Source organism: Mobula hypostoma, chromosome 31 (genome assembly GCF_963921235.1).
Source record: "Mobula hypostoma chromosome 31, sMobHyp1.1, whole genome shotgun sequence".
Taxonomy (NCBI): Eukaryota; Metazoa; Chordata; class Chondrichthyes; order Myliobatiformes; family Myliobatidae; genus Mobula; species Mobula hypostoma.
In genome coordinates this window covers 2793453-2808529 of record NC_086127.1, presented here as the reverse complement: position 1 = coordinate 2808529, position 15077 = coordinate 2793453, and the positions used below count along the sequence as shown (strand labels likewise).

Genomic DNA, 15077 nt, shown 5'->3' with positions numbered 1-15077 from the left:
AGGAGTGGAAAAAATGCTCAAGGTAGCAGGTGAAACCGGGAATGCGAAGGGTGATGTAAAGTGTTGGTAAGTCAATTGGTGAAAGAGATAAAGTGCTGGAGAAGAGGGGTCCGACAGGAGAGGACAAAAGACTATGGAAGAAAGGGGAAGGGGGAGGAGCTCCAGAGGGAGACGATGGGCAGGTAAGGAGATAAGGTGAGAGCGGGAAATAGGAATGGGGGAATGGTGAAGTGGGTGGGGGTGGTGGGCATTAGCGGAAGTTCGTGAAATCGATGTTCATGCCATCGGGTCGGAGGCTACCCAGACGGAATATAGGGTGTTGCCCCTCCAACCTGAGCGTGGCCTCATCGCGACGGTAGACGTGTCGGAATGGGAATGGGAAAGGGAAATGGCCGCTGGGAGACCCCGCTTCTTCTGGCGGCCGGACGAATCGGAATACCACATCACGGGGCAGGCACCGCCTTGACCGAAATACCTGCTTCTCTGCTGTGTACCTCTGTACTCACTCCCAATCAGAGAACACCGGGCGGGGCAGGACTTTGATTAATATTATGCAACTTTACTTCACCCACGAATGGAGTACGATGTTGACTATAGGCTACCCAGTTATACAGCGCGGACAATTGCCCTTTAACCGAGCGGTTCTGCGTCGATCTGTGCTCATTCCACCCCCCTCCCACCTCCGTTTGGCCCGTATCCCTCCCAGACTTTCCTATCCCTGCCTAAATATCCTTCAAACTTTGTTATTACACCCACGCTGTACCCACCTCCTCACGCAACTCGTACCATATTCCCATCACTCTCTGAGCGGAAAGTTGAATAGCACTTAAAATCAACACCCACACCGCCACCACCACCAGAAACTACGCCTTCTAGTTTTGGATTTCCCTGTCTCATCGAAATGCGTCACCCCTGTTCGGCTGTGGCCCAAGTGCGGAGTGCAGAGACACTGATGTGACTCGATAGTTCATAGACTTTAGTGTGAACAGCGTTAAAGGGAAAAGAAAACAATGAACACGAGTCCAAATAGGGCAATTAACTAGAACTCTCAAATGGTGAACCGAGCCCACGCTGCGGCTGAAAAGAACAACTAAAAATAAAACTAATAACGTTTGTCCTGCCAGCCAGTTGACTCGACGGTCCAATTTCTCAGGCAAGGCTGAATGCAAACAGACAGCGAAGCGTTGCTGTGTCCAAGTCTCGACAAATACTACGACGGAATGAATGGAGTTAAATACTATCACAAAGAAATAATAATTAGCTGACACGTGCGTATTCACAAGCTCAATTGCCGTGTCTACTGCGCTGCTGAATCCGTGGTTGTGACAGAAAAGACTTTGGTTATTCACCCCAAGTAGGCTTTTCATGATGACAATTACTTCTACAAGGTCACCCCTCAGCCTCGTTCATTCCGTAGAAGAAACTCCCAGCCTATCCAAACTCTTGTTAATAACAAATTCCTCTGTAACGCCGACTAGAGGTGCAGGCAGCCTTTCGAAAATGTCCTAACCGATGTCTTGCACTGTGACATGAAGTTAGAATCCCACGTACTCAGTATAACGGCAGATGATTGCAAACCTCGCCAAGCGCCTTCCTCAAACTTCCGTGTACCCGTGGCGCCAAAGCGCAGGAAGATTGAGTGATTCGGGGTACAGGTAGAGGTAAGACGGGCTAGGTCATACTGAGAGAGTCATGAATCGGGTGTATGAACTCAATCTTCCCTTGCAGGAGTCTGGGATCTAGAACTGGAGCGCACGAATTTAAGGCGAGCGAGTACGATTTCATAGGAAGCCCAGGGGCAACGTTTACAGGAATGAGGCACGGATATGGAATGAGCTGCCAGAGGAATTGTCTAAGGGAGGTACAAGAAAGCAAGATAGGTAAATGGGTATATGGATTGGAGAGCTTTTAGAAGGTTATGGGCCTAAATCTGCCAAGTCAGAAGAGCACATAACGGGGCATTAGTCCTGACCAAACGTCCTGCTTCCGTGCTGTATATCTCTGCCCTTACCCTTAAGTGGAGAAGGGCGGGGCAGGACTCTCATGCGGTCAACGAGGCCATAGCGGTGGTGGACAATGAGTGGCGGTTTGCCATAGTGTTGATGCGCACAACCAGAGGACAGATATTCACAGCGAGGTGTAAAATGTGCGCACACTCCGGCGAGTTTGAAACTGCTCGGAAGAAATCTCTTCCGCATTTCTTGAATTCTTGGGGAGTGATGGGAAGAAGAATTGGGGGTGGTGGGGGGTGCGGGGGAGGGGACAGGAAACAGCGCGGCGGAGATTCGGAAGTCATTTTCTGAAGGGGAATTGCAGACAGAAGATCCATTGTTGCCCTGGATTTCCAGCATCTGCTGGAATGCCTTGTCTTGATACCTTCTCTCACACCTGTTGATTCTTTGACCAGACTTTGATGCACTAACCCTTCTACTTCCTCAGAAGTTTCAAGCATATTGGGGACGTCCCCCAATTGCCTTTGTCGATTTTTGCAGATGCACGGATCCCATTCTCACATATGGTTCTGGGAGGCGTGCTGCCAAGGGCCGGAAGGAAATTTGGGGAAAGGCGAGCACAGCCCAGTCTATCACGAAACCCAGTGCCACCAACATCCCACCACCCCACCACTCCCGACCCCCCAACCACTTCATATATTGTACCTTTTCTTCTGCTGCATAGGAAAAGTAGCAAACGGAATCAAAGAACCCATTCACTCTGGACCCCCCCCCCCCGCCACCAGCCCCAACTCCGATCGTGCAGAAGATAAAGCAAAGACTTTGAAAACATGTACGATCATCTTATGCCAACTGTTCTTCACGAGAAGTGAAGTTTACACCATTATGTATAATGTTTGCAGTTTTGGCCCTATGGCCTCTGTACAGTGCCTATAAAAAGTATTCACCCTACCCCCTTGGAAGTATCGTTTTACAACATTGAATCACAGTGGATTAATTTGATTTTTTTTTTCACACTGATAAACAGAAAGAGACTCATGTCAAAGTGAAAACAGATCTCTCTAAAGTGATCTGAATTAATTACAATTATAAAACGCGAAATAGTTGATTGCATAAGCATTCACCCCCTTTAGTATGACATACCCAATCATCACTGGTGCAGCCAATTGGGATTAGAAGTCACATGATTAGTTTAATAGCGATCTGCGTTTGGAGAGCAGTGTGGAGTCAAGGTGTTTCAACTGATTGTACTAGAAGTACTATCTGGAAGGTCCAACTGCTGGTGAGTCGGTGTCCTGGTAAAAGCCACACCATCAAGACAAAAGAACACTCTCAGCAACTCCGCGGAAAAAAAAGTTATAGAAAAGCAAAAGTCAGGAGAGGGATACAAGAAAATTTCCAAGTCACTGAATATTCCTTGAGGAACAGTTAAGTCGATCATCAGAGATGGAAAGAATACGGCACAGCTGTAAATCTTCCTACAACAGGTCGTCATCATCACTGAGTGACCGTACAGGAAGGGGACAAGTGAGGGAGGCCACCAAGAGACCTATGGTATCCCAGGAGGAGTTAAAAGCTTCAGTGCCTGTGACAGGACGGACGGCGCATACAACAACTGTCGCCCGGGAGCTTCACCAATGGGGGAGCGGCAAAGAGAAAGCTACTGTTGAAAAAAAAAAGACTTACATGAAATATTGGTTTGAATTTGCCGGAAGGCATGTGGGAGACTCTGACATCAGCCGGAAGAATGTTCAATGATGTGATGAAACCAAAATTCAGCTTTTTAGCCATCAGACTAAACGCTTTGTTTGGCGTAAGATAAAAACCGCACATCATCAAGACAACAACATCCCTGCTGTGAAGCATGGTGGTGGCTGCATCATGCTGTGGGGATGCTTCACTGCGGGATACCGTAGAACACTCGTGAAGGTAGAGGGGAAAATGAACGGAGCAAAATACAGGGAAATTCTGGAGGAAAACCTGATGCAGTCTGCAAGAGATCTGCGACTTGGGAGAAGATTTGTTTTCCAGCAAGGCAATGACTCCAAGCATAAAGGCAAAGCTACACAGGAATGGCTTAAAAACAACAAAGTTAATGTCCTGGAGTGGCCAAGTCCAGACCTCAATCCAATTGAGTATCTGTGGCTGGACTTGAAAAGGACTGTTCACTCATGATCCCCATGCACAGCCTGTCCCACTGCAGCTCCGTGGAGTCATGGCCAAAGAAGCACACCTAACGCTTCCACTTCCCCAGGAGGTTAAAGAATTCTGACAGGTACCCTCGATCCTTGCTAATCGTTACCGCAGCAACATAGGGAGCATGGTATCTGGATGCATGATAGCTTGACATGGCAAATGTTCTGCACGTACCCTTTACAGCCCTACCCATGGCAACCTGCCCGCCATCTTACACCCGTCCTTGGTCCGCTAATTGCCTTGGGCTCCCGTTTGTCCAATCCGCTTCCATTCTTCATACTGCCCATCTCGCTTCCAGTCACAGAAATCTCTGCTTCCATTACAATTGATTGTCCCGTCAATCTAGTTTGCCGCATTCCTCACGAGCGCCAGAGCTCAACGTTGTGCGAGAAATTGGATTTGGGTTGCCTTCTCCCGAGAAGATGCCCCCTTCAGCCCCTTCTAATTTATTTTATCTGCTTGAGGGGGGGGGGAGGTTGTACCCACTGCTTCCTCTAAGCTGCGCGGGTGTGCGGCCGTGCAGTAACTGAAGTGCTGCCGCGCACATAGCCTTTGTTGCCGTGCAGCTGGGAAAAAAAAAGCAGGTGTAACCCTCAGGTTCGGCCAGCACGTGTTCATCTAGGGGAAGATAGCCTCTGGCCCCGTCAAACTGAGAAACCTCGTTTGTGTGGATGCCGCGTGATGTGTTGCCCGGTTACAAATCCAAAACTGCAGAATATCAGGCGGTACGCCATATGCAATTAGAAACCTTAATCTGGATTTATAATCACTAGAGATTATAAATATATATATCTCTAGTGATAACCCAAGTCGCAGATCTCTTGCAGACTGCATCAGGTTTTTAAGGAAAAAGTCAAATGTGCACACTGGAACTCACTGATACGGCCATTCATCCCCTATCGACCTCCTCCGAGTGTCGCCGACCTTCGGACCCTCTCTTCCAGTCCACTCTGTCCAGTGGTCTACCAACCCTCTCCACTTGCGTCTTCCCTCTTCAACTCTCGCCGACAAAAGACTGCGAAATCGCTACTCACAGACCCACAAGAACGACATCCCTCTCATTGGCTAGTATACATTCCAAAGCCCCCGTTATCTCTAGTGATAACCCAGACATTGCTGCTGCAGAGAAACCATTGCATTAGCCGTGAAACCTTGCAGCACGTTACATATGAAACACTTTATTGTTGTACTGTAAGCAACACACATCAAAGTTGCTGGTGAACGCAGCAGGCCAGGCAGCATCTCTAGGAAGAGGTATAATCGACGTTTCAGGCCGAGACCCTTCGTCAGGACTGATTCTAGTCCTGACGAATTCTAGTCCTGACGAAGGGTCTCGGCCTGAAACGTCGACTGCACCTCTTCCTAGAGATGCTGCCTGGCCTGCTGCGTTCACCAGCAACTTTTATGTGTGTTGCTCGGGAGAGAATGTACTTCTTTTGCGGCGGTTGGTAAAATTCCACCCTCCCTTAAACATGCTGGTGCAATTGCACACTGCCGTCCTAGAGGGCAACCTCGCAGCAGCCGTCACTGCCTAGTTTGGGGCGACATCCTCTGGCAGTGTACAAAAACTGCAGCTAAGAGTCACGACGGTGGAAAAGCTGCAGTCTGCAAGGGTCCGCAGGAAAAACAACGGCTGGCCGCTAGGTGGCGCGGTCGATCGCAGAGACTTCATTCTCAATCAATTGGTGGAGAATCGGAGAGATACGCAACACAGAAACAGGCTATTCGTCCCAGCTAATCCATAACAAACACGTAGCCCGAGTCTTTTGTCTGTGTTTGTACTATATACCGCTCACAATTTCCTATCCTCGTCCCTGTGGGGGAGTAAAATCTTCCAGATTTCGAAATTAGACCCGCCAAGTCTGTTTCATCTGGCAGCTCTTTCCATATGCTCAGCACCTTGTATCTAAAACAGTTTCCGTACTGGACGTCTTTCCCTACTGACTTTACAGCTAGAACTCTAGTCTTGGAATCGCCACCACTGACCAACACCCCCTCCCCCTACCACCACACGCACCCTGCAGAAAAGACTTGGACCAATGCGCTTATCAGCGAATTTCGCGATTTTATGAACTTCTATTTGTTCGCCTTCAGCCTTCTTAGCTAAAGGACAATGAGTCCCAGTCCTTTCATCAAAAGTCGCCACGTCCCGGCAACATCACTGTCAATCTGCTGCAACAAGACTCGAATTGCTCCGGTGATCACCTGATGTTGAGGAGAGGACTAGAATATAAAAGTCGGGATGTAATGCTGAGGCTGGTGTGTACCCCAGGCTGCATAGGAAAGAGACAGCAGAAGAGATCGTGGACTGATAATGATCTTTCAAGAATCAAACGATTCTGACATGGTTCCGGTGGAATGGAAAATCGCAAAGGTGAGTCCACTCTTCAAGAAGTGAGAGACGCGGATGAAAGGAAATTATAATCCAGGTAGCCCCGACCTCAGTGGCTGTGAAAATATTGGAGTCGATTGTTAAGGTTGTGGTTTCGCGGTACTTGGAGACAAATGATAACACAGGCTGCAGTTTCCTCAAGGGGAAATCTTGCCTGACGAATTCTGTTGGAATTCTTTGAAGAAACAACAAACAGGATAGACAAAGGAGAATCGGTGGATATTGCGCACTTGGATTTTCATAAGGCCGTTGGCAAGTTGCCACATACGAGGCTGCTTAACAAATTAATTGCTCAAGGTACTAAAGGAAAGATATTTAGCAAGGATAAAGCAGTGGCTGATTGGCGGGAGGCAAAGAGCGGGAATAAAGGGAATCTTTCTCGACAGGCTGCCGGTGACTAGTGGTGTTCGTCAGGGGTGTGTGTTGAGACCGATTCTTTTTACAATGTATGTCAATGACGAGGATGACAGTATCGATGGTTTTGTGGCAAAGTTTGCGTTCGATACGCAGATAGGTGGAAGGGCAGGTGGTTTCAACGAAGCAGGGCGCCACAGAAGGACTTAGACAGATTAGAATAAATTGGCCAAAAAAGTGGCAGATGGAATACAATGTCGGAAGGTGTATTGTCGTGCACGTTGCTAGAAGAAATGAAAGGTTAGACTATTTTCTAAATGGAGAGAAAATATTAAACTCTGAGGCGCAAAGAGACTTGGATTGCTTGTGAAGGATCCCCTAAAGGTTAATGTGCAGTTTCAGTAGGTGGTGAGGAAGGAAAATAAGACCATAAGATGTAGGAGCAGAAATAGGCCATTGGGCCCTTCGAGTCTGCTCCGACATTCAATCATGGGCTGATCCAATTCTTCCAGTCATCCCCACTCCCCTGCCTTCACCTCATACCCGTTGATGCCCTGGCTAATCAAGAACCTATCTATCTCTGTCTTAAATACACCCAATGACGCCTTCCACAGCCACACGTGGCAACCAATTCCACAGATTTACCACCCTCTGACTAAAGTAATTTCTCCGCATCTCTGTTCTAAATGGATATCCTTCAAACCTGAAGCCGTGCCCTCTTGTCCTAGAATCCCCTACCATGGGAAATAATATTGCCATATCGAATCTGTTCAGGCCGTTTTAACATTCAGAATGCTTCTACGAGATCCCCCCTCATTCTCCTGAACTCCAGGGAATACAGTCCAAGAGCTGTCAGACGTTCCTCATACGGTAACCCTTTCATTCCTGGAATCATTCTCGTGAATCTTCTCTGAACCCTCTCCAGTATATCCTTTCTAAAATAAGGGGCCCAAAACTGCACACAATGCTATGTTAACATTCATTTCAATAGGACTAGAATATAAAAACAAGGACGTCGAGTTTCAGTGAAGTACCGCAGAGGCCTCACTTGTACTGTGTGCAATTTATCCAAGAAAGGATGTGCTGACGTTGAAGAGGGTTCAAAGAAAGTTAAGGAAAATGATTGAATGACCTGTCATACTAAGACGTTTTGATGGCTTTGAGCCTGTATTCATTGCTGTACTCATTGAACCCTATCGAACTTCAACGAAGGAGTGGAAGTGGGGAGGCTGTTTCCTATGGTGGGGGAGCCCATGACCAGAGGGCACAGCAGCAGAATAGAGGAGCCCATTTAGTACGGAGACGAGGGGGAGTTTCTTTAAACACAGTGGAATTCGTTGCCACAGGCCAAGTCACTGGGTGCATTTAAGGCAGAGGTTGACAGATTCTTGATTAGTCAGGGCATCAAGGGACAGTGGGAAATTGGGGTTGAGAGGGAAAACGGATCGGCCGCGATGAAGTGGCGGGGTAGACTCAGTGGGGCCAAATGGGCTAATTCTGCTCTGATATCTAATGGTCTTAAAGCAGACAGTGGCTGGACTCTTAACAGTGTAGATGCACAGAGGGACCTCGTGGTCCGAGTCCATAGCTCTGAAGGTCATCCCTTTGGAACAGAGGGTTAACGCGTGAGGAGTGTTTGGTGGTCGTTCTTGTGCAGCAGCTTCTCCCACCCGCGCTCCCGCCCCCGTACCATACCACACCGTGATTCAGTCAGTCAGAACACTCTCCACGGTACATTTGTAGAAGGTTACAAATATTTTAGTTGGCAACTAGAACTTCTCAGACTCTTAATGAATTATAGGCACAGGTAACTCTTAATGAAATGTAGTCCTCTGACAATCCGGGTTGCTTGCTGAATGGATTGATCCTCACTCTGGATTCTACCTTTCTGCATGGTCAGGACGAGTTCACACTCATCTCGGTGTCAGACCTCGTTTACAGCTAATCCCAACCATGATGCTGCTCTGGACGATTGTCATTGGGAATTATTTAAAATTTTTATATAAACCTCCCTTTCAAGTCATGACAGATTTAAAATTTGCGTGGCAGGAAGGAAATGTCATGATAATCATCGGGGATTTTAACATGAAATTGGATTGGGAGAAACCAGGACAGTACTGGACCTTAAGAGAGAGAATTTGTAAAATGTTTAAGGGATGGCTTTTCAGAACAACTTGTTCTTGAGCCCCCTAGGGGATCGGCTGTGCTGGATTGGATGTTGTCCCACCATCCGGAGGTGATAAGAGAGTTTAAGGTTAAGGAACCCTGAAGGAACAGTGATCACAATATGATCGAGTTCATCTTGAAATTTAAGAAGGAGAAACTAAAAATCCAATGAGCCGGTATTTCACAACAATAAAGGAAATTACAATGGCATGAGAGGGGATTTGGCCAAAGTTCACTGGAAAGGGTCATTTGCCAGGAAGTACAGCAGAGCAACAATGGCTGGAGTCTCAGTGAAAAATGAGAGAAGTGCAAGGACGGATATATTCCAAACGCGAAGACATTTTCAAAGGGAAGATTTACACCACCGTGGCTGTCAAGGGATGTCAGAGCCAAAGTAAAAGCAAAAGGGAGGACGTACAAGGAAGCCAGAGCGAGTGGGAAGATAGAGAATTGGAGAGCTTTTAAAAACTTGCAGAAAGAAATGAAGAAGATCATTCGGAAGGAAAAGGATGACTTATGAGAGGACGCTGGCGGCCAATATCAAAGAAGATATTAAAAGCGTTTTTTAAGTATAAAAGGGTAAAAAAAAAAGAGTCGAGAGTAGATATAGGACGAATATAAAATGACGCTGGAGATCATGTGATGAGAGATGGCAGAGAAACCGAATGCGTATTTTGCACCAGTCTTCACTGTGGAAGACGTCTGCAGTATATTGGACATTCAAGAGTGCCAGGGAAGTGAAGTTTGTACAGTGAAAATTACGACTGAGAAGATGATCTGGAAGCTTAATGGTCTGAGGGTGGATAAATCTCCTGGACCTTTTGGAATACACCCTTGGGTTCTGAAGGAAGCAGATGGAAAGATTGCAGAGGTGTTAACAATGATCTTTCAAGAATCGATAGATTCTGGCATCGTACCTGATGACTGGAAAATGCAAATGTAACTCCGCTATTTAAGAAGTGTGGGAGGCAGCAGAAAAGAAACTAAAGACCTGTTAGCCTGACATCAGTGGTTAGGAAGTTGTTGGAATTGATTGCAAGGGAAGAGATTACGGAGTACCTGGATGCACATGTCAAGATAGGCCAAAGCCAGCATGGTTTCCTGAAAGGAAAATCCTGCCTGACAAGCCTACTGCAATTCTTTGAGGAAATTACAAGCAGTGTAAACAAAGGAGATGCAGTAGAAGTGGCGTACTTGGATTTTCAGAAGACCTTTGACAAGGTGCCGTACATGAGGCCGCTTAGCAAGGTAAGAGCCCATGGAATTACAAGGGAGTTACAAGCGTGGCTGGAAATGCAATGTTGGAAAGTATATGGTCATGCACTTTGGTGGAAGAAATAAACGGGCAGACTATTATTTATATGGAGAGGTGCAAAGAGACTTGGGAGTCCTTGTGCAATATACTTCTGAAGATTAACCTCCAGGTTGATCCGGTTGTGAAGAAGGCGAAAGCAATGTTGGCATTCATTTCTAGAGGTATAGAATAAAAGAGCAGGGAGGTGATGTTGAGGCTCTATAAGGTATTCGTGAGACAACACTTGAGGTATTGTGTGCAGTTTTGGGCTCCTTATTTTAGAACGGATATACTGACATTGGAGAGGGTTCGTAAAAAGTTCACGGGAATGATTCCAAGATGACAGGGTTACCGTATGAGGAACGCCTGGCTGTTCTTAGGCTGTATTCCCTGGAGTTCAGGAGAATGAGGGGTATCTCATAGAAACATTCTGAATGTTAAAAATCCTGAACAGATTAGATATGGCAAAGTTACCCTCTCCCTATTTATAGTCTTCGGCTTGATGCAAGTATAGAATGGTTCGGGATCCTCCTTAATCCTCCTCACAAAGGACTTTTCACGGTCAATGCTGTCCCTCCTTTCATAATCCCCTCCTTTAGTTCTTTCCTGGCCTCTATGTGCTTGGAACTTTCCCTTTTTCTTCCCGAGTAAGTTCATCACCTCCCTGGACATGATCTTTCCACACCTGTCCCTCCTTCCGCCAGGACTGCATGCTTTCAGTACTCTATGCAATTGATTATTGAACGTCCTCCACATGTCTGATGTGGACTTGCCAGAAAACAAAAGTGTTCCTTGCCAGATGAAAAGCTGTGCCGTTCAGAACAATAAATAGTACAGTGGGATCTATGTTTACTAACCGCAGCCTATCCAGCCCCTACGCATAAGTAAAGTCTCCTTTCTGATCAACCCGCTGATGCTACTTATCTTCACCCCTCGAGGGCAATTCGTCAGCCTGATAAAGCCCACCATCTGCTATTCTACTGGAACATTAGAACAACCGAAAGTCTTGAGAAGAGCAGGCCGTTCGGCCCTACAAAGCTTGTCAAATTCCTATTCGCATCGCGTGTAGACAAGGCAATCGAGTTTCGGTTTGAAAGTCTCTAAGGTAGTACTCTGAACGACACAACTAGACAGTTTATCCCATGTGTCCACAACGTGCCATGAAAAGAAATGCTTCCTGATATTAGTCTGAAATCTCCCTTTATCCAGTCTCTACCTCTGGCCCCATGCCCCTGATGACAGATTAATTACGAAACAGAAGCTGGCATGCAACTTACTGAAACCCTTAATGACGATGAATACTTGAATCGCGCTTCCTCTCTTTCTACGTCTACTTAGGCAAATAATAAAAAAAAAATACTTTCTTCATAGCTCATATCCTGCAGACCTGGAGTGAGTCCAGTTACCATTCTCTGGACTCTTTCCAGTGCCTTCAGATGCCTCACGGAATATGGAGACCAACATTGTGCAGAGACCTCAAGGTGCGCTTTATACAGCTTAAGGTGGATGTGTTGGCCCGTGACCAAGTGGTTAAGGTGTTCGTCTAGTGATCTGATGGTCGCTAGTTCGAACCTTGGCTGTGGCAGCGCGTTGTATCCCTGAGCAAGGCACTTAACCACAACTGCCGGTCTTCCATACAACCTTGCCCAGGCCTACGCCTGGCCTCGTCTGTTCTCACCAGACTACCGGATGCCTATTTCTACGTTAACGTACTTGGGTTAATTTTCCTCTGCTATTTATCTGCCCACATCTGCTTATTTTTATTTAGATTTAACTGTATTGATTCTGCTACCCGATTGTCAACATACCCTCGAATTCTGCGTCATAGGCAAACTCTACCAGTTTATTTGTTATGTGTTCATCCAAGTCATATATAAATAAATTAAAACAAAACAAAACAAACAAACAAACAAAAAATAACAAACAAAAAAACAAAACAGCAGCGACACCAACACCGATCCCCGCGGATCCTTACGTTTAGCACCTTCTAGGTATCAAAATAATACTTTCACAGAAAAAAAGTAACACAAACAGAAAGCACCATTAGTCGGTATTTTCTGTGTTTGAGACAATTCTGCACGCATTCGCACACATTGCCCTGGACGTCCCCCTCTCTCACGTAACTTGATTACTAACCTTTCATGTGTAACCTTATACCTTCCAAAACTCCACGTAAAGAGGCAGATGGAGTTCAATGCAGATAATTGTGAGGTGGTTCATTTTGGTAAGTCAAATATGATGGCAGAATATAGTATTAACAGTAAGACTCCTGGCAGTGTGGAGGATCAGAGGGATCTTGGGGTTCGAGTCCATACGACATTCAAAGCAGCTGCGCAGGTTGACTATGTGGTTAAGAAGGCATACGATGTATTGGCCTTCTTCAACCGTGGGACTGAATTTATGAGCCGAGGGGTAATGTTGCAGCTCTATAGGACCCTGGTCAGACCCCACATGGAGTTCTGCGCTCTGTTCTGATCGCCTCACTACAGGAAGGATGTGGACACCATAGAAACGGTGCAGAGGAGCTTTACAAGGAAGATGCCTGGATTGGGGAGAAGGACTTACGAGAATAGGTTGAGTGAATTTGTCCTTTTCTCTTTGGAGAGACGGAGAATGAGAGGTGATCTGACAGAGATGTATAAGATGATTAGATGCATTGATTGCGTAGAGAGTCAAAAGCTTTTTCCCAGTGCTGAAATGGCAAACATGAGAGGGCACAATATTAAGATGCTTGGAAGTAGGTACAGAGTAGATGTCAGGGATAAGTGTTTTACGCAGAGAGTGGTGAGTACGTGGAATGGGCTGCCGGCGATGGTGGTGGAGGCGGAAACGATAGGGTCTTTTATGAGGCTCCTGGATAGGTACATGGAGCTTAGAAAAATAGAGGGCTATGGGTAACCCGAGGTAATTTCTAAAGTAAGGACATGTTCCGCACAGCTTTGTGGGCCGAAGGGCCTGCATTATGTTGTAGGGTTTCTATGTTTCTATGTTTCTATATTAACCGCTCTATTGTTATCAGAATTTTTAGTTGTCCTCTTCATGAGACTCCGGCCTATTAGTGAAACATGATTTCCCCTTTCTGAACCCAGGCTCGCTTTCTGCCGACATGCCTGTTCGTAACAGCTGCTTCCCCATCTCATTCTTTAATATTGTTTCTGTTATCTTGCCTGCCATACACGTTAAGCGCATTGGTCTATATTTACCATTGTCAGTGTGATCACCTTTCTGAAATACTGGGGCAACGTTAGCTCATTTCCAGAAATAAATAATCACTCAACCCACTCTCTCTGCAGTCTCACACCAGGAGGCATTCTCTCTGTCACTTCCGTCACTGATAATTGGAGGCCTGTTCAGCAAGATTAATATTTTGACGGCTTATTTTGGTAAAAAAACAGGCGAAGAGAAATAGACTTAAACACTGCCGTCTGTGAAGTGTAGTTTTACAGTATTTTCTGGAACGTACTTATGCAAATTGCTGATACCTTAACAAATAGTACCCGGTTATTCGCTGCATGACATGTACTTTTTTTCCCATTATATTTATCGTCATCATTAAACTTTCCAGGGAAACATCATAACGACAGTTTTACTTCCAAAATGACCATGAGTTTGAGAAATTTATATCCGACACTAAAAAGTCAATTCAAAAACATTCGAGCAAAGCGGCATTTAAACTGGGACAACAATCGTAATCCCAGACTTTAAACTGATCATCAAAGCTGCTCCAGTTACGATTCCATGGAGCAGAAGTTCGAACAGAGTTTAAACGCCTTTTAGCAGAAATGACGGCAGCTCACTCGGTCCTTCATCCGAATTACGTGAAACGCCACAAATCTGAGTACTTTCCGTTCTCAGTTTCTTCTAATTAAAAACAAATGGACTTGTTCTATTTTACCAGCAGAGAGCAACCTGGGGCAGCGAGGGCCCAAACCAGAAAGAGAAGAAGCGACACAAACAAGGGCGTAGTGATAACTCTGGGCGGAGCCAGCATTTGGGATAATGCGTATCTTTACAGATCGCTGATCACTTTTTCAGGAAACTAGCTCGGCTTCTTCGACCGACAGCTCCATTTAAATCGGCTTCGTCGATTTCTTCAGGTGAATAAAGAACAAGGGTAGCTTTGCCTTTGTGGGAAACGCTGAAACGTTGCCATGTGAAAGTCCCACAATTCAACCACAGGTAAGAGAATAATTAGTTTTACCTGCAGTTCTGTGATCGTTTAATGGAGGCTATGTATATCATTACGGCAAACGACTGTTAAATCAAAACCTCCGTGTTTAGTATCCGTCTTCGAATTCGTCTATTCCTTGTTCAATTTCTCAATTTCCAATGCTAGAACAAGGTCGAAATATTCAAACAGACGATGAATGCTAAATCCATCGCTTCTTCAGTTTGTGGGACCGAATCTATTAATACTGGATTAACTTGGGAATAGGTGCACACTGTATGTAGCATTGTAATATAGCAGACGTTGGGCGAACATGGGTTGTTTTCTCTGGAGCGTTGAAGGCTGAGTGAAGACTTGATAGGAGTTTATAAAATTAAGGGAGGCACACATCGAGTATACGCCTGGTATCTTTCTCGCAGGGTCGATATATAAGATGGCGTAGGGAGAAATATATTAGAGGCATTGCAGAGGCTCCACCTCGGCAGCGAATGTGCGTGAAATGGAGGGATCTTATTGTCAAACTTGATTGCGTTTTCCCTGTAGGTTGTTCTGCTT

The 15077-nt window shown here is 45.9% G+C and overlaps 1 protein-coding gene across 1 annotated transcript in view; it reads left to right on the top strand.

The window, feature by feature from the left end:
* Window positions 1-14437: 14437 nt before the first annotated feature.
* The window catches only part of LOC134339906 (NACHT, LRR and PYD domains-containing protein 14-like), a 73114-nt gene continuing 72474 nt past the window's right edge, over window positions 14438-15077 (top strand). The window contains exon 1 of the mRNA XM_063036687.1: window positions 14438-14533. The gene's annotated coding sequence lies outside the window, so the exon portion shown is untranslated. The remainder of the gene's footprint in view (window positions 14534-15077) is intronic.